General features: G+C 41.3%; 1 protein-coding gene across 4 annotated transcripts in view; it reads right to left on the bottom strand.

Moving 5' to 3' along the window:
• The window catches only part of L3MBTL1 (L3MBTL histone methyl-lysine binding protein 1), a 501,211-nt gene that overhangs the window by 362,548 nt on the left and 115,903 nt on the right, over positions 1-22,760 (bottom strand). The window contains exon 1 of one of the 4 annotated variants that reach the window (XM_085619214.1): positions 8,228-8,310. The exons of the other annotated variants lie outside the window; for them this stretch is intronic. The gene's annotated coding sequence lies outside the window, so the exon portion shown is untranslated. Of the gene's footprint in view, positions 1-8,227; positions 8,311-22,760 lie in introns of those variants that run through there. 4 annotated transcript variants of the gene reach the window in all.

The raw sequence follows: 22,760 nt of genomic DNA, 5'->3' as shown, positions 1-22,760 counted from the left end.
TATGTACTTGGTCTCCAATTTTCTGAGGAGAGCCTCACGATCCCCACCTCTTCTAAGAGCCGGAATACAATCAATTGCAAAATATTTGAGAAATTGTATTTTGCTTTCATGACAATCCCTAAAATGTCGGGCCACCGAATAAGATGTGTCTATGTTGGTGATTGCACGTAGATGCTGGAGAATTCTCTTGTGGACCTGCAACTTGGTGGATCCCACGTATTGCAGCCCACAAGAGCACTCCAACACATAGATTGCAAATTCCGTTTTGCATGTCATGTTTTTCGTGATCGTGTGTGCTTTCTCCTCAAAGGGTGTTGTAAATGATGTTTTGTTTGTTGCATGCCGACAAGCCTTACAAGTGGAGCACTTCAAGAAACCCCTACGTTTAGTCAGCCAGTTGGTACCTGATTTTATTGCTGGACTGCTATTAACTAGAAAGTCACTGGTGGATGGTGCCCTTCTGAAAGTAATAGTTGGGTTGGGTGGAATAATCTCACTAAGTTGCGTGTCTAGGTGTAATAGGTACCAGTTATCTTTTATGATTTTACTGAGGCTGTCTCTTTGTTTGTTGTACGTTAAGATTAATCTTATTTCCTCTATCCTTTTAGTGCAAACATTTTGTTTGTTGGTTTTAGTTTTGCTGTTAGATGGTTTAAACAGCAAATCCTCACGTTTCATGGACTTAGTTTTTTGTATGGCCTCATCGATAATTTTGATGCTATAGCCCCTTTCTAAGAATCTGTTCTTGCTTTCTTGTTGGGCGATTGCTAAGTCGTTATTATTACTACAGATTCTTCGAATCCGTAGCATCTCCCCATATGGAATGCTGTAAATGGTGTGTTTGGGGTGGAAACTAGAGGAATGCAGAGTAGTGTTTCCTGCTGTAGGTTTGCGATAGAGTTTTGTATGGAGCTGGTTGTTAACAACGTATACCTGCACATCAAGAAAACACACCTCTGTTTTGTCAATGGTACTAGTAAAATGCAAATTAAGATTGTTATCATTGATACCCTCTATAAAACTCAGAGCCTCCATCTCACTGCCACGCCAAATTATAAAAAGATCATCAATGTAACGCATCCATTTTATCACATGATTCATCATCGTTATTGCATGCTTGGTTTTTAAAATAGTCTCTTCCCAGAAGCCCATATGGAGGCAAGCATAGCTTGGTGAAAAGCTAGCCCCCATGGCTACTCCTCTTAATTGCTGGTAGATTTGTTGATTAAACATAAAATAGTTATTGTTTAAACAAAATTGAATAAGACTGATCAGCATTTTATTATGTTGATGGAATTGGATCAGTCTGCTTGACAAAAAGTATTCAACCCATCTTTGTGATTGATTGAAGTATAGAGGTTGGAAACGTCCAATGTTATTAAAAAATAATCATCTTTCCACTGATAGTTGTATATTTGTTTTAGGAAATCAGATGTATCTTGGACGTATGATGGTAGTCCTTTAACTAGATCTTGTAGAAAAGAGTTTATGTAGATTGAAACGTTCTCAAGCAAGCTCTGTTTGGCCGATATTATTGGCCGTCCTGGAGGATGTTGAGTGTCTTTATGGATTTTCGGTATGAAGTATATTACCGGCATGATAGGATGACCTTTCTTCATGAATTTGTATTCATCTTGGTTTAGGAGGCCGATGCTCTTCCATGCCAATAATTCAGAGAATAGTTTGTTTTGTGCCTGTGTTGTTGCTTGTTTGTTGCTTAACCTATAGCAAGACCGATCATTTAGTTGAGACAATGCTTCTTGAGTGTATTGTTGCAAGGGCCATAGTACCACGTTTCCCCCTTTGTCTGAATTACGAATGACCACTTTGTCTTGTTCTTTTAGTTTTTTGATCAGTTGGTGGTATTTTTGTTCTTGAAAATAATATTTCTTTTTCATGCCAGCTATTTTATAATTTAGTTTTTTGATTTCTGCAACCACTGTTTCACTGAATATATCAATGTTGTCTCTGGGTAAAATTGGCACAAACTTGGACTTTGGTTTGAAGTCGGTGTTTGGTCTCTGACTAGTGTTAAGATGCTGTTGCGCCAAAATAGATTGAGACGAGAGAGGCATAGCACTCGGAGATACATTTTGTTCCAAATCATGTATTGTCCCTAGTATATTGACATCGGATACAGCCAGATGGATAGTTTCACCCGATGTGTTCACTTTGGTGGAGTGATCAGGTTCCTTGTTCGGTATTTGAGAATGGAATCTGCGTAGCTTGAGCTTGCGTATAAAATGATAGACATCCGCTCTGGTTTGTGCGACAAAATGACAGTCCTAAAGCGAGAAGTTGTTGTTCCACTTTGTCTAGATTGACATTAGCTAGATTGATGATGGTATTAGATGTCTGGGGTTGTGGATTGTTTTTTAATGTCGCCAATTCCGTTTCTGTGTTCTGTTGTATCTCCCTTTGTTTTTTCCTTCGTCCTTCGTCGTTTCCTTCTTTCATTTCTTTTGAAATTTCTTTCTTTGTTTCTGTCACTTGTGGATTTCTTGGGCGCAATGTTTGGGGCCGCTCGTCCCTTAAAAAATGAAGTTCGTCGACTAGCGTGTGTTTTTCCTCTGGAATGGTCGTGCCTCCCGTTGCTCCTCTATTGGATTCAATGTCCGACTCGCCATCGATGGCTGAGCTGAGGTCGGAAACTGAAGACATGTCTACTTGTGCATGGCTGGGTCCCGCTGTAGCTGAGGAAGTGGAGGGCTTGTTGTTTCTTGACGAAGCTTTGATTGCGTCGTATTTGCGCGCAAAGGTGAAGATCTGCCCGCACTCGTAATCTTGTTTGTCCCTCTGGAATTTAAAACTTTTTCTTTGTATGTTGATGTCTTCTTTTTTTTTGAGTCTGGCCATCATTTCGTCTCGCCATTTATTTTTCACTTCTCCAGTTTCAAGGACAGCAATTTGTGTATTTAGTTGTTCAATTTCAGTTACCAATTCCAATCTGTCGATATGGGCATATTTAATTAGTACTTTCATTAATTCACTTGACGCTGTTAAATTGCATTCAGCCCACTCCTTGAGCATGGCAGGATTAGGTTTTTCATAGCTTGGAGCCAAAAAAATTCGGAGCCCTCGAGGGACTCTGTTAACCTCTAGATAACTAGTAAGGGATTTGTGCTCCCACCATTTGGCTTGTTCTGCCTTCATCTTTTTCTCTAGTGTTTTGTACAGTTCTTTAAGATTGTTTTTGCCTTTGTTAAACCCTTCGTTGTTAGTTGTCTTTGGAGCTTGTGTGGACATGCTTTCCACAAAAATGCCCTCCGCGATCTCCTCTCTCCCTCTTAACACGTCGGCCGACATGTTCAGCGCTTAATCTTTAATTGCGTATTAGGGAACAAATAGTCCTTGTACACTTGGGTTATACCTCCCACCAGTCAATAATGGCCGCTTATACCTTGTGGATACGCTGCAGTCGCTCACCTCGTCCTCCGACTCGGGAGTTCACCGCTGCTCTCCGCGTCTGGTTTCAGCTTTCGTGCCTGTTGTGACCGGGGGTAACTCCAACTATCTCCTCCTGGAGAAACAAATCACTTCTGGGCCGGAACCCGGAACTCAGCTTCCCGTCGAAGTACCGCAGTCGAAAAACAGAGAAGCCATTTCCTGGTAAATATGGCAGTACACCTTTCTTCGAGCGATCCTCTACACCATGGATCAAGAAGGGGACGGACTCCACTTAGTTGTACCCAATTCTTTTATTTTTTGTTTGTGCGCTATGCCGCCATGACGCGTTTCGGGCTCAGCAGCCCTTGATCACATGACGTGCCCCTTGCATTTGTCCCATTTTTAAAGTGACAGTGCATTATTGCTTGCCATAGACATAGACAAAATATTACCATGACTTAAATGTTTTACACACGCAAATTCGTACCAAACTAAATTGATATAACTGTAGAATACATCACATGATTTTTATCCCATGACTCATGATTTATAAATATTGAGCTAATAGCTCACATATTGTAAGGTGCACTTGTGTTTGTATAAATACATAAATAGACTGCACATATAAAATCAGAGCAATATAATTGGTAAAAACATGTAAAAACCATATTGTTGATAAATATTGAGCAATCACTAGCAGCATGGTACATATATCACACCAACCTCCTCCTCACGAAAGAGCATATATATATATATTGCGGGATTCCAGCCTGAATCCAACTCTCTGCAAACAAACGTGGCGGACACGGACCCAATTTCGTGCTTTAAAAGTTTTTATTTCCTGCTGTCAAAGATGCGTTTCAGCTCAACGAGCCTTGTTCACTCAACGTATATTTATATATATATTTATATATATATAAAATATATTTTAAACTTTATTTAAACTTTACAGAAACACACACTCACTGGATGATGTCATCTGTGATGTCATCAGTGATGTCAATTGAGATGTCATCAGTGATGTCATCAGATACATCAATGACCTGTTCATCATCTGGAAGGGTTCTGCCACTGAAGCTGAAAGGTTTATAGAAGAACTCAACAATAATGATCGGAATATACATCTCACTGGTAATATTAGTAACAACAGTGCAGAATACCTGGATGTGCACTTGGAGACAGAATAGGATTCATACCACTTTGTTTCGCAAGAGCACAGTAGGGAACAGTATTCTATATGCCCTCAGCAGTCACCCAGAATCACTTAAGTGGAGTATTCCCTATGGTGAACTGCTGAGGGTGAAAAGAAACTGTAGCAGTGAAGAAGCTTACAGACAGGAAAGTGGCATCATGATGGAAAGATTTAAGGCCAGGGGATATCCAGTGTGGGTACTCAAATAGCCATCCCTAGAGCGGAGGGTATCAGTAGAACTCAGACACTTTGTGAAAAGGAGAACAGTGTGGAAGAGTCAAGCGAGGCTAACACCAGAGTCATTATGACCTATAACTTAGATGCAGAAAGTATAAGATGAATACTAGCACAAAACTGGAACATTCTCATGTGTGACAATAGTATAGGTGACACTATCCCGGAATGACCGAACATCACTTACAGACGAGGCAGGAGTCTTAGGGATATGTTGGTACACAGTGACATCACCATACAGCAGGACGTTAGAACTCACAGTCTCAAAGGGTTTTTTCCTTGTGGACACTGCAAGGCCTGCCTGACCAGCAGTTTTCGCAAAGAATTTGCACATGGAACGTATAGGAAAGAAATAACTCAATTCCTTACATGCAGCACAACCTTTGTGGTATATGTCATTGAATGTCCCTGCAAGCTTTACTATATAGGGAGCACTACTTTGATGGCAAAAAAGAGAGTTTTAGAGCATAAACGTGCCATCACCAACAAAGATCCCAAATATCCTGTGGCACGCCACTTTCAGGACACTCATTTGTCTGACCCTTCTCTCATTAAATATTTCATACTTGAACTAGTGTTGTTGGGACACTGAGGGGGAGACAGAATCTTGAGACTCAGACAGAGAGAATCCAGGTAAATAGTAGATTCTCAGACCAGAACCCCTTGGGGGCTTAACCAGGATGAGGAACTTGCGATCCACCTCAAAACTGAATTAGTGTCACAATATAGTCACTGTACCCAGATACTACATGCTTTCCTTAGACCTGTTGGTCCATTTGTCCTTCCTTACCTTTTACCTCTTTTTCGTTTTCTCTTGATTTACTTGCTAGTGTGTTGTTATTTAGCCGAGGATTATCTCTGTGTGGTTCTCTTTCCTCCAGAATTTTGTGCATTAGAAACTGGTTTTGGACATGGAGTGACAGTGGCACAACGGTGTCACGTTTGTTGAATATTTTGTATACAGTTTTATAAATTTTTCTGTTCGTTTGTTTCTTTTGTAGGAGGGAATGGAAGGGACTCACTCACATACACAGGTTTTCTAACCTTCTCTTCGTATTCACTTTTGGATATCACCATTTAAGCATAAGTATAGAGGATTGGGACTCGCACTGAGACTAAGTTTTGAGAGGAGAGACCATGGAATGGCAGGTCTGTAATTTTACGTTTCTTTATTTTATTGTGAGACTGCTGCCCATGGGCACTTAAAAAGTAGAAGTAGAAGCAGTCTAACACCCTGCGACTACATACATTGAGCACCAGGCAATTACTGTGTTTTAAGGGCCAGAGACGATTTTTTGAGCACTATGCGAATACCTGTTATTTTTAACACGGCCCAGACACTGTAACATGAGGCAGTCATGAGCAACTGCAGACAAACTGGAGGTTTCTTACTTTTTCACATCTCATGCTACGTTGCAATTTGCAACATGTCTGCTTTAGGGTATGGACCCAATACGATATGACGAACAGCAGTCACGCCATATGTATACCACATTTTTGACTATGTTGCCACCACAGTTTTCCTCTTGATATATACAATTGTGAATTATTATACTTTATGTACATCAATATTGTTTTTCCACTGTGGAGTGTGATTATCTGTACCACTGGAATGCTAAAATATGTACTTAGCTGACTCATTAACATGGTATATGGTTTGGATTAACCATTCCAATATGGCCACCTATGTAGGCTATCAGCGATGTCCTTCCTTTGTTTTTGTTTAACTTTATAAAACACCATTTTGTTTGTACAGTGAGTACATGTGATCAAGGCTGCGGATGCCGTTGAAACGCGTAGTGGAATAAACTTGGTTTTCACCGGTATACTGGATTGTGTGTCTACTTATCCTGAGAGCGCACCTATTTGGATTGTCACAAGAGGATTGATTTTGCCCGCTCCGCTGGTGCGTGCGCCACCTTTCGTGGGTTGAGCATTCCGGAAGGAGCAACGTTTGTGGGATGTATATATATATATATATATATATATATATATATATATATATATATATATATATATATATATATATATATATATATATTAACTACTGGTGGACGCCAGTAGATAGTTAGAGTTAGGACCTATTTTCCATTGGAAATCCGCAACATTCTATTCCCAATAAGTCTGGCACCGATTGATGAATCCTCGCGAAATTTTCCAAAGTTTTGGCCAGCTCCGCTCCTACCCTGAAAGTTTCGTGGTGATTCGTCAAGCAGGGACGAGAAAAAAGGGGGTCCCAAAACGCGTTTTCCCATGCAATTTCCCATAGGATCTGTTGTCGCAGCTACAGCCCGAACCGCTGAACGGAATGACACCAAATTTGGCAAAGAGGTAGTCCTCAGTTCAGACTCATGCCTTTTGCATATATGGTGTGAATCCGTTCAGTAGTTCCTGAGAAAATTAGAGTTAAAAGTACATAAATATCTATGGCCGCGGAGGATCCGCGGACCGTACATGCACCGTAAGCGCACCCTCCCCGAACCAAGCGCGCACCCTCCTGATTGCGCGCTGAATGCTAATTGGCTGTTGAGTGTCTCTCTACATTCGAAACCAGGAACTGTTGGCGGCCATTTTCTGCCTCGGTAGAAGCGAGGCTGAAGAAGCAAGGGGAAAAAGTGTGTAAAACATATAAAGGGGGCAGAGTGGAAATACTCTGACCCTCTAGAGGTGCTTAGGGGGTCCCAGAAGGACCCCCTGGGGCCCCCATTTTTTTAAAAAAAAGAAACGGCGAAATGCGCGCACGGTGCGCGCATCCTATCGCTTTGGATGCACAGATTCTCTCGCGGTGGGTTCGCGGATCCAAGGGAAAAAAAATGAAATTGTTGGGAGATAAAGATTAAGCTTAACTGTTTTGTTCTTAAGTGGCTCTAAAAAGAGCCGTTGTGTTCATTCTAAGTTTTTGGTACTTATAAGTAAGTACCTATACAGAGTCTAAAGTTGTTGAGGAAGACTCTGTTTCCTTCATCAGTAAAGTGTACTCCATCTCTCCTATACAACTCTTGCATATGAAAGCGCAGATTGTTATTGTAAATGGACCCCATTCTGTAGTCTCGGAGAAAAGCAGAAACAGATTTATTCACATGTTTCCTAGCTTTCTCAATCTGTGGACAAAAATTATTGGACCAGTTCCATTTCTGCCTTTGGCATATGTTAGAATACACAAAGGCAGTTTTAGGGAAAAGTGAAATAAGTTCTGCAAAGGTGTCCTTCATAAGCATTTCCAGACCTACCCCAATCAAAGTGCCTAGGTCATTGCCACCACAGTGCACTATTATGAGGTCAGGGTGTTGGATTTGCAGGAAGGATTTCACCAATGGCATCAATTGGTGCCACTTTAACCCTCTCTGTCCAATCCATTTAATGTCTACATTTGGCAAACCTAGGTCTTTGTGAATGCCTTTGTTTTCTGCATACCTTTGGCTCCAGAAAATGTAGCTGTCTCCCACAATCCACACTGTAAGCATCTTGAAGGGAGGTCTGGATGCACTCAGATGGTCTCTGTAAATGAAATGGCAGTTTGGAAAGTAAGATTTTTCTAAAATGGTGGCTAAGATGCAGTTTTGAAAAAAGACAAGAAATCATTGGTTGTTTGACAACCTTCAACACTGAAAACTAGGGTGCATGTTTCTGTTTTTTAAACGCATGATTCTTATTGGTTAACAAAAACTGATCGAAAGGAACATTTTATATGATAAGCTGATATGTTGAAAAGTCAAGCACACTTGCTGTTTTGATTAGTAACATTGTGTGCTAAACTTGTGACCTGTGTGCTCAGTTCAGTGTTCCATTACCTGTTTCTATGGTAACAGGCAGAAGGCAGATTGGGGGTAGGGTTCAAATTTATGTCATTTGGAAAGGGTTGAAATGTTTAACCAATAGAAATGTGTGTTAGCTTTTGAATTAATGTGGGAAGGAATGTGATTTGATGTTTACATGTATATGTGTGGAAAATGAGAGGGAAACTTAGCCATTCTTTGGTTTTGCTGACAGGTGCACAGTGCAGCGATTCTGTATACGAAAATCTGGTGTGTGACTGGTATACTTCTTAATCTACAAAACAACTTGAAAGGTAAGTTATTTAATTGTGAGGGGATGTATGTGGTCTATTTTGATTTTAATCAAACTAATGTATTTCTCCTGCTAAAGTGCAGGGAGTACTTTTTTTGTCTACAATCTTATTGACAGTGTGTGTGCATGTAGAAACCATTCTGTGATAAGCATTTGTGTTTTTTATGTGTTTGCAGACAGATAACTGTGCTGTTGTTATATTTTGGTGCAATTAGAAACCTGTCATTGTTTATGAATTTGCTAAATGAGTCATGTTTCTACACTAAAATGTAGTACTCGTAGATTAAGAAATGTGTTTTGGTATGGTGCAAGGGATAGTGTTGTTTGTCTAGAATCACACAGTGAGTCTGTGTGCATTTAGGAATCATTTGGAGAGAAACATTTTGATACTAATGTGTAGTATAAAATGTTCTGTAATGTGTGCAGTCACCTTAGATCTTGTAGACTAGTAAATATATTTTGTACAAGGGATAGTTGGCTGTCTACAATCACACTGTGAGTCTGTGTGTATTTGGGTAAGCATTGTGAGAGAAGCATTTGGTAACATCATGTATTTGCTTGCAGATAACTGTTATAAAACCTGTCATGTTCTCAAGTTTTAGTAGCATTAGAAGCCAGTCTTTGCTTATGCATTGATAAAATGAGTCAGGCATTGACAGTAAAGCACAGTACTGAAATATGTAGATTGTGTGCAGTCCCCTTACCCCTTCCAGAGTAGTGAATGAGTTTTGGTAAAGTCCAAGGGATAGTGTTGCTTGTCTAGAATCACACTTTGAGTCTGTGTGCATTTGGCCAACCATTGTGAGAGAAGCATTTGGTAACATTGTGTATTTGCTGACAGATAACTGTTTTAAAACCTGTCATGTTCTCAAGTTTTAGTAGCATTAGAAGCCAGTCATTGCTTATGCATTCATAAAATGAGTCAGGCTTTGACACTAAAGTGCAGTACTGAAATATGTAGATTGTATGCAGTCCCCTTACCCCTTCCAGAGTAGTGAATGAGTTTTGGTAAACTCCTCGTGATAGTGTTGCTTCTCTAGAATCACACTGTGAGTCTGTGTGCATTTGGGCAAGGATTGTGAGAGAAGTATTTGGTAACATTGAGTATTTGCTGACAGATAACTGTTTTAAAACCTGTCATGTTGTCAAGTTTTAGTAGCATTAGAAGCCAGTCATTGCTTATGCATTCAAAAAATGAGTCAGGCTTTGACACTAAAGTGCAGTACTGAAATATGTAGATTGTATGCAGTCCCCTTACCCCTTCCACAGTAGTGAATGAGTTTTGGTAACCTCCTAGGGATAATGTTGCTTGTCTACAATCACACTGTAAGTCTGTGGGCATTTGGGTAACCATTGTGAGAGAAGCATTTGGTAACATCATGTATTTGCTTGCAGATAAATGTTTTAAAACCTGTCATATTGTCAAGTTTTAGTAGCATTAGAAGCCAGTCTTTGCTTATGCATTGATAAAATGAGTCAGACATTGACAGCAAAGTACAGTACTGAAATATGTAGATTGTGTACAGTCCCCTTACTTCTTCCAGAGTAGTGAATGAGTTTTGATAAACTCCTAGGGATAGTGGTGCTTGTCTAGAATCACACTGTGAGTCTGTGTGCATTTGGGTAAGGATTGTGAGAGAAGCCTTTGGTAACATCATGTATTTGCTGACAGATAACTGTTTTAAAACGTGTCATGTTGTCAAGTTTTAGTAGCATTAGAAGCCAGTCTTTGCTTATGCATTGATAAAATGAGTCAGGCTTTGACACTAAAGTGCAGTACTGAAATATGTAGATTGTGTGCAGTCTCCTTACCCCTTCCACAGTAGTGAATGAGTTTTGGTAAACTCCTAGGGATAGTGTTGCTTGTCTAGAATCACACTGTGAGTCTGTATGCATTTGGGAACCACTTTGAGAGAATCATTTGGTAACATCATGTATTTGCTGACAGATAACTGTTTTAAAACCTGTCATGTTGTCAAGTTTTAGTAGCATTAGAAGCCAGTCATTGCTTATGCATTCATAAAATGAGTCAGGCTTTGACAGTAAAGTGCAGTACTGAAATATGTAGCTTGTGTGCAGTCCCCTTACTCCTTCCAGAGTAGTGAATGAGTTTTGGTAAACTCCTAGGGATAATGTTGCTTGTCTAGAATCACACTGTGAGTCTGTGTGCTTTTGGGAACCACTGTGAGAGAAGCATTTGGGTACTTCATATCTTTGCATACACATAACTGCTTAAAAACGTTTGCTGTTCTCAAGTTTTGGTACAATTAGAAGCCAGTCATTGCTTATGTATTCACCCAGGAACTGTCCTTGCAATACTGTAAACATTCAGTTAATATCCAAGTAGTAACGGAGTGAGGCAGGCCTTAGCACATGCATTGATTCAAACGCCTATCCACTATGCAGTCCTCTAACCATCTACACAGTTGTCTTTCACACCTTCAATTCCCCAGTCAGTATCCATACACTTGAGCAGTGAGCCAGGCCTTAGCACATGGACTGCTTCAAACCCCTATCCACTATGCATGCAGTCCTACTTGTCTTTCACACCTTAAATTCCCCAGTCAGTATCCATACACTTCCAGCAAACACCCTGTCACTTCCCTTGCACTCCTCTGGTGACCCATTCAGCACCATGTACTAATCCATTCACTGTGCCAAAACCCAACCACTTATAAATTCACCCAGGCACTCTCCTTGCAGTACTCTAATCATTCAGTCAGTACCCAAGTATTCATGCAGTGAGCCAGGCCTTAGCACATGGACTGCTTCATACGCCTAACCACTATGCATGCAGTCCTCTAACCACCTACACACTTGTCTTTCCCACCTTTAATACCCCAGTCAGTATTCATACAGTTCCCGCAAACACCCTGTCACTCCACTTATACTCCTCTAGTGACCCATTCAGCACCATGTACTAATCCATTTACTGCGCCAAAACCTAAACACTTATAAATTAACCCAGGCACTCTCCTTGCAGTACTCTAATCATTCAGTCAGTACCCAAGTACTCATGTTCTGAGCCAGGCCTAAGCACATGGACTGCTTCAAACGCTTATCCACTATGCATGTAGTCCTAGAACCACCTACACACTTGTCTTTCACACCTTCAATCCCCCAGTCAATATCCATACATTTCCAGGAAACACCCTGTCACTGCCTTTGTACTACTCTACTGATCCATTCAGCACCATGTACTAATCCTTTCACTGCGCCAAAACCCAAACACTTATAAATTCATCCAGGCACTGTCCTTGCAGTACTCTAATCATTCAGTCAGTACCCAAGTACTCATTCAGTGACCTGGCCTTAGCACATGGACTGCTTCAAACCCCTATCCACTATACATGTAGTCCTCTAACCATTTACACACTTGTCTTTCATACCTGCAATTCCCCAGTCATTATCCATACAATTCCAGCAAACATCCTGTCACTCCCCTTGCACTCCTCAAGTGACTCATTCAGCACCATGCACTAATCCATTGACTGCACCAAAACCCAAACATTTATAAATTCACCGAGGCATTCTCCTTGTAGTTCTCTAATGATTCAGTCAGTACCCAGGTACTCATGCAGTGACTCAGGCATTAGATAATGGACTGCTTCAAACGTCTGTCCAGTATGCATGCAGGCCTCTAACCACCTACACACTTGTCTTTCACACCTTCAATATCCCAGTCAGTATTTATACAGTTTCCGCAAACACCCTGTCACTCCCCTTACACTTCTCCAGTGACCCATTTAGCACCATGTACTAATCCATTTACTGCGCCAAAAGCCAAACACTTATAAATTCACCGAGGCACTCTCCTTGTAGTTCTCTAATGATTCAATCAGTACCCAGGTACTTATGTAGTGAACCCGGTTTTAGCACATGGACTACTTCAAATGACTATCCACTATGCATGTAGGCCTCTAACCACCTACAGAATTGTCTTTCACACCTTCATTTGCCCAGTCAGTATCTATATACTCCAATAAACACCCTGTCACTCCCCTTGCACACCTCCAGGGACTCATTCAGCAGCATGTACTAATCTATTCACTGCGCTAAAACCCAAAAACTTAAAAGATTTATCCAGGCCCTCTCCTTGCAGTACTCTAATGATTCAGTCAGTACCCAGGTACTCATGCAGTGACCCACGCCTTGGCCCATGGAGTGCTTCAAACGTCTGTCCAGTATGCATGCAGGCTTCTAGTCACCTACACACTTGTCTTTCACTTCTTCAATTAACTAGTCCGTATCTATAAACTCCAGTAAACACTCTTTCAGTCCACTTGCACACCTCTACTGACTCATCTGGCACTATGTAGTAATCCATTCACTGCACCAAAACCGAGAAACCTAAAAGTTTTACCCAGGCACTCTCCTAGCAGTATTCTAATGATTCAATCAGTTCCCAGGTACTCATGTAGTGAACCATACATTACCACATGGACTGTTTCAAATGTCTATGCAGTATGCATGCAGTCTTCTAACCTACTATACACTTGTCTTTAACAGCTTGAATTCCCCAGTCAGTATCCATGTACTTCCAGCAAACACCCTGTCACTCCCCTTGCACTCTTCCAGTGACTTATTCAGCACCATGTAGTAATGTATTCACTGCGCCAAAACTGAAACACTTATAAATTCCCCCAGGCACGCTTCTTGCAATAGTCTAATCATTCAGTCAGTACCCAAGTACTCATGCAGTGAGGCAGGCCTTAGCACATGGATTGATTCAAACGTGTTTCCACTATGCATGGAGGCCTCTAACTACCAACACAATTGTCTTTCAGACCTTCAATTTCCCAGTCAGTATCTATAAACTCCAATAAACACTCTGTCACTTCAATGGCACACCTCCACTGACTCATTTGGCACTAAGTACTAATCTATTCACTGCGCCAAAACCCCCAAACTTAAAAAGATTTACCCAGTCACTCTGTTTGTAGTACTCTAATGATTCAGTCAGTACTCAGGTAGTTTTGCAGTGATCCAAATGTTACTCCATGGACTGTTTCAAACATCTATGCACTATGCATGCAGGCCTCTAGCCACCTACACACTTGTCTTTCACACCTTCAATACCCCAGTCAGTATTCATACAGTTCCCGCAAACACCCTGTCACTCCCCTTATACTTCTCCAGTGACTTATTCAGCACCATGTACTAATGTATTTACTGCGCCAAAAAACAAATACTTATAAATTCCTCCTGGCACTCTCCTTGCAATACTCAAAACATTCAGTCAGTATCCAAGTACTATTGGACTGAGACAGCCCTTAACATATGAATTGATTCAAACACGTATCCACTATGCATGTAGGTCTCTAATCACCTACACACTTGTCTTTCACACCATCAATATACCAGTCAGTATCCATACACTGCTAGCAAACACCCTGTCACTCACCCAGTGTCTCTCCTGATAGTACTGTAATCATTCAGTCAGTAAGCATGTAGTCTTTGAGTGAGGTAGGCTTTAGGGCATGAACTGCTTCAAAGTAGTATGCACTATGCATGTAGTGTTTTAACCATCGTCACACTTGTGCTTCAGGGCTACAGTTTCTTAGTCAGCATTTATATAAAATGTGTTTGTACAGTAGTAGAATAGTATACATTTTAAAGTTATTAATATACATTTGTGATTATTTTTTACAGATACTGTTTTTCACCATTAAAATAGAGAAATCATGCCAGAAAGAAAAAGAAAAAGAAAAAAACAGAGACAGGAGAGTTACTTGAAGAAACATCAACCACAAGTATTGAATGAACAACATAATGTGGCTAAAAAGAAAAAATCTTCTGGTAAGATCATAAAGCAATTTATTAAAAATGTATTTAGGGCCAAACAGAATGTACAGAATGCTGAAACCTCTGAGAATGCTTCAACTAGAAAAAAAATTCAAAATATTAGGAAAAGCAAAAAAGCAAATGGACAGTCAAAGGAGATGAAGTATGGTAAAAGAAGGCAAAATCAGTACAAGGAAATACGCAAAAAAATATTTTACAAGAGAGTAGTACATAATTTGCTGAAAGATGTGAAGAAATATAAAAAGAGAGCTCTATTTTATAAAAAGAAGAAGCATATTGAAACCATTATTGAAAAGGCTTTTGAAGTAAAAAGGAAACTATTAATTTTAGTATTAAACAGAATTCGATCACTAGATCAACCAATCCATTTAATGAAGGCCAAAAGTAGGAGGAAAAGAGTAATTAATAGAACACATTTTTGTGATTTTTTTTGGGAGAATAGAAACACAGTTCCACTTCAGAGCCTTTCTTTAACGAAGAGAGTTATTTACAGAGCAATAAATTATTGTATGCAGTTGACACCAGTGGTCGAGGTTATGAGGTTAGAGATGGTTGTCCAAATGAAAAAAAAAAATGGTTGAAAGAAATGCAGAAGAAGTGATAGCTGATGAAGTTCTAGGGAGACATCCTAAACACCCTGTGTACACTTGGGATTGCAGTAGTATTTGTAGTGTACAACAAGAATCTATTGATAAATTATGTAGTTTTTTACGAGCATATAGTAAAAAAAGTGTTAAACAAAAGATTAAGGTGTTGCAAGGACTAGACCCTTGCAGAGTGAGAAAAAATACTGGTTTGCAAGGTCATTCTCTGGCTTGTCTTTCTAGGAGAGTTTGTCAAATTGTTTTTCACCATTTCAGAATGTTGGCAGTACATCATACTCAAATGCGGAAGTTAGTGAGAAGATTGTATTATGCAAAAAGTCCAGAACTAAAGTTAAATGAGTTGAACAGTGCTCTTTTGCGTGGGTCAGTATCAGATGTGAAGAAGGTTTGTGATGATATTTAGTTTTGTTAATTTGGTCCTCAGCAAGAGAGTGCAGAAACTGACACATTAGTAGAACAAAATGTTGAAGAGAATGTAGAACCCGTGATTACAAACATTTTTGCAGATCAAATCACAAAGTTTAAGGTAATTTCAGGTGAAAGACCAAATGTTTCTTGTATTTGTTGTCGGCGAAGTCACTATAAAAATCAGCCTAGGAGTGTCAATCTGTATTTAAAAAGTGAAATAGAAGATAATGATAAGTGGAAGGAATTTGCAACTTATTTGTTGGTAGAGGATTCTTTTGATTTGGGATCTGAGCAGCGTATTTGCAAATATTGTTATAACGAATTAGATGAGAATAAAATGCCTGCTAGAGCTGTTCATAATAATCTTGAGTTGGTTGCTATTCCTCCAGAGCTGATAGATTTAAATACGTATGAGTCTGTTCTCATTCAATGTGTGCACCCGTTTCAGGCTATTGTTCGTATGGAGCCTAAAACAGGTAAATTACCTCCATCAGAGTTACAAAGAGGATTGAAAGGAAGAGTTGTGTATTTACCGTTCGATTTAAAGAAAAACATTGAAACTATGGGTGTAGACCATGCAGAAAATGAACCACTAGTCATTCTAGTTACACTAAGAATAAGAAAATCTGGCAAGAGTTAGTGGATGTTAGAAAAGTGCAAAAGGCATCATTGTATCTGATAAAGAATAATGAGTACTATAGAAATGTGTTTGTAGGAGAAGAAGAAATAGATTTAGCAGAAGATACTGAAACATTAAGTGGACAAATTGAAAAAGTGGACATGTCCAGATGTGAAGAAATCTATGAACATTACAGTGTACATCCACTTCATTCCAAAGAGGTGATGGGGAATACGATTGAGTTGTTCCAAATGAAAAAAGCAAGAGGAAGTCCCATGAGTGTATGGGAAGAGAGCTTGGAAGCTCGTTGTTTCCTGCAGTTGTTTCCAACAGGAAAAGGTGGACGATATGATGAACGTCCTGTGCAAATTCCTGCATCTAAATATCGGACAACAAGATTATCTGAAGCTCGGGCGTAGTACTCCGCTCCGCCCACGGAGTGTATGTAGCGCTGCCTGCTTCGCTGTTTACGAAGTAGGCGTAGCAGGCAGCGCTACGCACACGCCACGGCGAAGCAGAGCTGCCCGCCCTCATTTTAAAATAATTTAAAGAATTTAAAAGTAAGTAAAATGCCTTAACTGCGGTGCGGCGTCCTGGGGCTCCCTCTTCTTGGTTGATGGCAACTTCTTCTCACAAATGCGCATGCGCGGATGCCCGAGCATGCGCATTTCTCGTGAGAAATGCGCGGGTGTCCGCGCATGTGCATTTGTGCGAAGAAGTTGCCGTCAACCAGGAAGAGGGAGCCCCGGGACGCCGCACCGCAGGTAAGGCATTTTACTTACTTTGTAAAATACTTTAACTTATTTTAAAATGAGGGCGGGCGGGAGGCGGGCGGCGCGTAGTGGGGCTACGCGGAGCACGCGAGTGTGCGTAGATTTGGCCACAATACGCGATGTTCCACGTAGCCCCACTACGCCCACTACACCCAGGGCTGGATTATATGCAGATGATCCAAGATTTCGACAATGTATCCCTTATATGGGTGGGAGGGGAGTTTGTGAGGAACATGGCGGCAGGTTAGCGCCGGTCGCGGGACCTCCTGTGAATGGCTCGGCGTCCTGTTGATTCTACATGGGCTATAGTAGACCTCTATGAAGCTTAGCCGGATGGAAGGTGCCAGCGATGCGGGGGTTGTACGGCGCGCTGCAGGATGCGTCCTTTCCTGTCTTTTTTTTTCTTCCCCGTTTGAGTAAGCGGTCGCGGTTGCGTTCGCAGCTGGGGCGTGCGTAGAGGAGTTGACGACGGTGGGCACTCGGACCCTGGAGACTCGGAAGACTCGGATGTTTCAGGCACTAGAGGAGGGGCCTATGGCCTATGATGGGTTCAGTGCTCACCGATCACGACAATGGACACGGATTCGTGCAGCAGCAGCATTGACCTACTGCCGAGGGAGGAACGATGGCAGAGTTCAGCGCGCAACCTTAGGTAATCGGCCCCCATGGTGCTCCTCTGGACATACTGTAAGTTTGGCAAACAGCTTTTTTGAAGAGGAAATGGCACGGGAGTGTATGGCTCTCAGTTTATTCAACTCAGGCTCTAGTTTTAAACCATTGTTGCGTCAGATGGGTGAGCTGGCTTCAGGTCTGAGTAAGGGGAGTAATATTTCTGGTGATGCCTCTAGAAAATGGTACCCCCTGAGTAAGTGTGGGTCAGAAAAGGGGGTCTCATTATTAGAGGCTCCTCTTCTAAAAAATAGATATCAGCTGCGGTCTCGGACCCAGTTTGGGTCTAAGATTAGTGACACTCTGGATCCCCTAGAGGGAGTAAAGGGCGTTGCTCCTACGACTCCTCGCAAAAAGAAAAACGCTAAACCCAGAGACACTGTGAGACCTAGAGGCACGAAAGTAAATTGCGCCCCTGTGAAGTCCACTCCTTCACTTAAGACCTATTTTAAAATAATGGAGCAGTCTGTTGTATCAGAGGAAGTAGTCCAGCCGTCTATTCCATCTATTCCGGCTTCGGCTCAGAATGGCACCTTTCCTACCCATGAATGTTTGGAGAATTTGGTTTCCCTCTCAGTTAGGATCCAGGAAAACAGGAAGGGATCCGGATCTGGATCAATTGTAGGGAGCCCTACAATTTCACTGAATGCTCCCAGTCTAGGGGAGGTTTTGACCACGCCTTCTCAAGTGCCTGTACCAACGCCTACTCAGGTAAACCAACGAAATAAAGGCTTAGAGCCTAGGGAAGGGGGCCCCAGGGATGGGGCGGGCCCAGAAACTGAACATGAAGGCTAGTCAGCATTTACTTCTGGGAATGGAGAGACAGATAAGGATGGGTTACAGTTGGGATCCTTTCTCCAGACCCTTAGAAGTGACTTGCTATCCAAATTCTCCATTTCAGAGGCAAACCAGAGGGGTATTCATGAGAAATGTGAAGCACTAGAGTCTAAGCTGGATGACATTTCCAAACGGACTGGGTCCCTTGAACTAGAAGTAAAAACTCTAACAGAATCAGTGCAAGGGAACATGAAGGATATCGTAGCTCTAAAGTCACAGAATCAAGCACTACAGTTGGATCTGGAGAGACTTGAAACGCAGGCCCGCAAAAACAACCTGAGGATTCTTAAGATCCCGGAGGGTGCGGAGAAGGGCGACATTAAGACCTTTATCTGTAAGCTGCTGAGAGAGGGAGTTCTGAAAGACCGCGGGGACATTGATCTAGAATCCGAGCTCCAGAGAGTACACAGGGATCCATTCAAGCTTCATCCAGATAGGAAAGCCCTGAGGAAGATCTTGGTTAATTTTCAGACCTACGCAGTTAAGGAGCTGATTTTAGGAAGATCCTTGCATGGGGTGACATTACATCATGAGGCTGGGGTCTACCAGATCCGCTCAGATATAGGGTCTAGAACTGCGCAAAGACAGTGGGAGCTCGGCACTAGAATGCCAGAACTTAGAAGTTTAGGTGCACAGGTCCAGATGAAGTTTCCTGCATTACTTAAGGTAGTGTGGAATAACAAAATGTATAATCTCACCTCCCCAGAGACTGTAGATGCCCTTTTGGGGTACATGAGAGGATAGCTCTATAGGGGTTTTGTACAGGAGGTTTGGAGAGGTGGAGAGAAAGAGAAAAAAAAATAAAAAAAAGGGGAAGGAAGAATAAAAGGGGGAAAGGAGAAGGGGGAAAAGAAGAGGAAGAAAAAAAAAAAAAAAAAAAATAAACATAATTTAGAGTAAATAACTGATGGGAAACCATTACTAATGGTCTTTCTATGAGGAATGAGAGGGCGCCGAGTAGTTTTCTAGGGAGGTTCCCACATGGCGGTTGACGCCAAGGGAGGGATGTGGGTTCCTGGGGGGAGGGTGGGGCAGGTGGGGAGGGTGTCAGGGAGGGGGTAGGGGTGTATGGAAAATTGTCCTCATACAAATAAAAAAAAAAACAGAACAGCTCTAGACAGGTACCTCCCTCCCAGATTAGTTATGAGTAGTATACGGGAGATTGAGTTCCTTTCTTGGAATGTAAATGGTCTTAGGAACCCTGGGAAGTTTTCTCGGGTGTGTGAGTTGCTGATGAGGAGCGAGGCCCATATTTTCTTATTGCAGGAAACCCACCTGGAAGCTCAGGAATGTAAACAAAGTTTTAATAAACTTAGTTGGGTGCTGGAGGTTATATCATCAGATCAGAGGGGGTGCACAAGAAGGGGGGCTATATTTATAAGATGTAATAGAGGGATCAAGATAGAGAACTGGGCCAGCGATCACTCTGGGAGGTGGATAGTAGTAACACTTTCTATTTGCGGGGTATCAATAGTATGTGCTGGTTATTACGGGCCGAATGAGGACAACCCGGGCCCTCTTTTAAATCTTCATGCCTGTTTGCTAAGTACATCCTCCCCAGTTATACTTGGAGGAGACTTTAATTTGGTCTGGGATTCTCAATTGGACCGCACATCTAAGGTAAAATATAATGTGCCCCCCAGAACCTTCTCGGCACTCAAGACTCTTGTTAAGGAATTTAAGCTGTTGGATTTGTGGAGAGCAGACAAAGGGAATATTAGGGAATATTCCTTTTACAGCAAGAAATATAAACAGTATTCTAGGATTGATTACTTTTTAGCAGATCAGTCCCTGCTCTCAGATCTTAAATCTATAGCCTATATCCCTGTCTCAATATCTGACCACTCCATAGTTGAGCTGAAACTTAATCTTAAGCTTAAAGAGTGTCAGAGCAGGTGGACTTTAAATAGGACCTTGTTACTAGATCAAAGTGTGAGAGTTGAGCTGGATGGGAAAATAGAGGAGTTTTTTAGGATCAATATAGCCTCCACAAGTGGTCAAATAATGTGGGAATCTTTTAAGGCCTATCTAAGGGGAATATTGAGTTCATTAATGATCAATGGAAGTAGAATAGCTAAAGAAGCTGATAAAGATAGCCGGAGGAAAATCAAAGAGAAGGAGAAGGAATTACAACAGGCAGTTCTGACCGCCCGAAGTCTCATACCATCTTTAGAGAGAGACTTGATCTCTCTTCAAGATGATCTCCAAGCCAAGGCTGATAAAATCTTGAAAGATAAATGGGATGCCAGTAAACTACAGCATTTCGCATACGGCGAAAAATGTGGCTCCCTGCTGGCCTGGAAATCCAGAATAGATAGGGTCAGGAATAATATTAAGAGATTGGTCCAAAGAGGGTCTGGAGCTTTATTACAGGAAGATGATGAGATCAGGGAGGAGGCCAGATCCTTCATGCAAGATCTATATAAGGAAGCTAATGACTACAGACCGGAGGAAGTTATAATATGGCACGACCAGAATGATCTTCCCTCCCTTTCTGAAACAGATAGGTTGTACTTATCAACCGGCATTTCAGAAGGAGAAATTAGGGATCAACTTAAAAAATTGAGTAGAGGTAAGGCCGCGGGGCAGATGAGCTCCCGGTAGAGATATACTTGGTCTTATTAGACAGAGTTGTGCCGGTCTTAAAAACGCTTTTCAATAGTATATTTCTATACGGGGAAGCGATCCCCCCCCCTCATGGCTGGAAGCAACAGTCTCTTTGATCCTAAAACAAGATAAAGATCCTCAAAAAATTGAGGCATATAGGCCTATTTCGTTGCTTAATGTCTGGGATCTTAGCTACTAGGATGGCAAAAATTATTAAAACTATTGTACACTCGGGCCAGAAGGGTTTTATACCTGGGAGGCAGCTAAACGAGCTTACCTTTCAAGCTATAGGTGCAATAGATTATGCAATGGAAAGTAAACTACCGTTAACTCTTGTTGCAATCGACGCCGCTAAGGCGTTCGACCAGGTTAGATGGATCCATCTCTGGGAGACTATGCGTAGTTTTGGTTTTCCTACTAACTTTATTGGAGCCGTTAAATCCATCTATTCAGCACCACGAGCAAAAGTTTTGGTTAACGGCACCTTATCGGAATGGTTCAATATTTCTGGAGGTACTAGACAGGGTTGCCCCTGTCACCTTTATTGTTTAATTTATATATTGAACCCTTTGTTTGCTCCCTTAGAAAAGATCCTCTTATTTTGCCTTTTAAGGTTGCTGACTTAGAACTTAAGGTAGCTCTTTATGCAGATGACCTCTTAATGTACACTTTTGATCACTTGAAAGCAATACCTAGGCTATTTAAATTAGCTGAGGAGTTTGGTAAGATCTCTGGCTATGGAATTAATATAGAAAAGACTGAGATAATGAGTTGGAACTGTGTAAATTTGATACCAGGAGTAAGGAGTCGGATGAGATATTTAGGGATCCACTTAGCACAGAAGCTGATAGATACACCTAAGATCAGCTGGGAGAAGGTCGCCAAGGAGGTGGGTAGATTATTATCACGTTGGGCGAATCTACCATTGAATATATATGGGAGGGTAAATCTCATTAAAATGATAATACTACCTAAGGTTACTTTTCTGTTCAACTCAATTCCACTTTCTTTTAATTCTAGAGATATTGCCTCTCTTGAAGGGAAAATTGGGTCATTTATTTGGGCTACCAAAACTCCAAGAATAGCATAGAAAAAACTCAGGAGGGGTCTGAAGAGAGGAGGTCTTGCTCTTCCTGATTTACTTTCCTATTGTCATGCTTTTCATTTTAAAAATTTTAGAACGCTAGCAAATAAGACTGATTCTTCGTCCATGGGCCGTTTGTTTCAGGCACTATTGCAGGATATTCCGCAAGGGCAGGAGTTTTTTCTCTATAAATTCGGGGACCCTAAGTTTTACAAAAAAGTTCCTCTTAAAATCCTATTAACTGCATTAAGAAATTGGGGGGTTTGTTAGGAATATACTACGAATATCATATTATACACCTCAGGCCCCAATTTGGGACTCCCCCAGTACCCCACTATGCCTCCAAGATCAACTGTCACAACCACTTAGATTAGCTGGCATTAAGACATGGGGTGACCTCCAGAAAGATTTTCAATTGATCAGTTGGGACTCCTTGTTCAATATAACTGGTGGAACACTAACTCGATTTAAA

The sequence above is a fragment of the Triturus cristatus genome, chromosome 7, assembly GCF_964204655.1.
Source record: "Triturus cristatus chromosome 7, aTriCri1.1, whole genome shotgun sequence".
NCBI lineage: Eukaryota > Metazoa > Chordata > Amphibia > Caudata > Salamandridae > Triturus > Triturus cristatus.
Note: the sequence above shows the minus strand (reverse complement) of the source record. Positions and strands in the feature narration are given on the sequence as shown.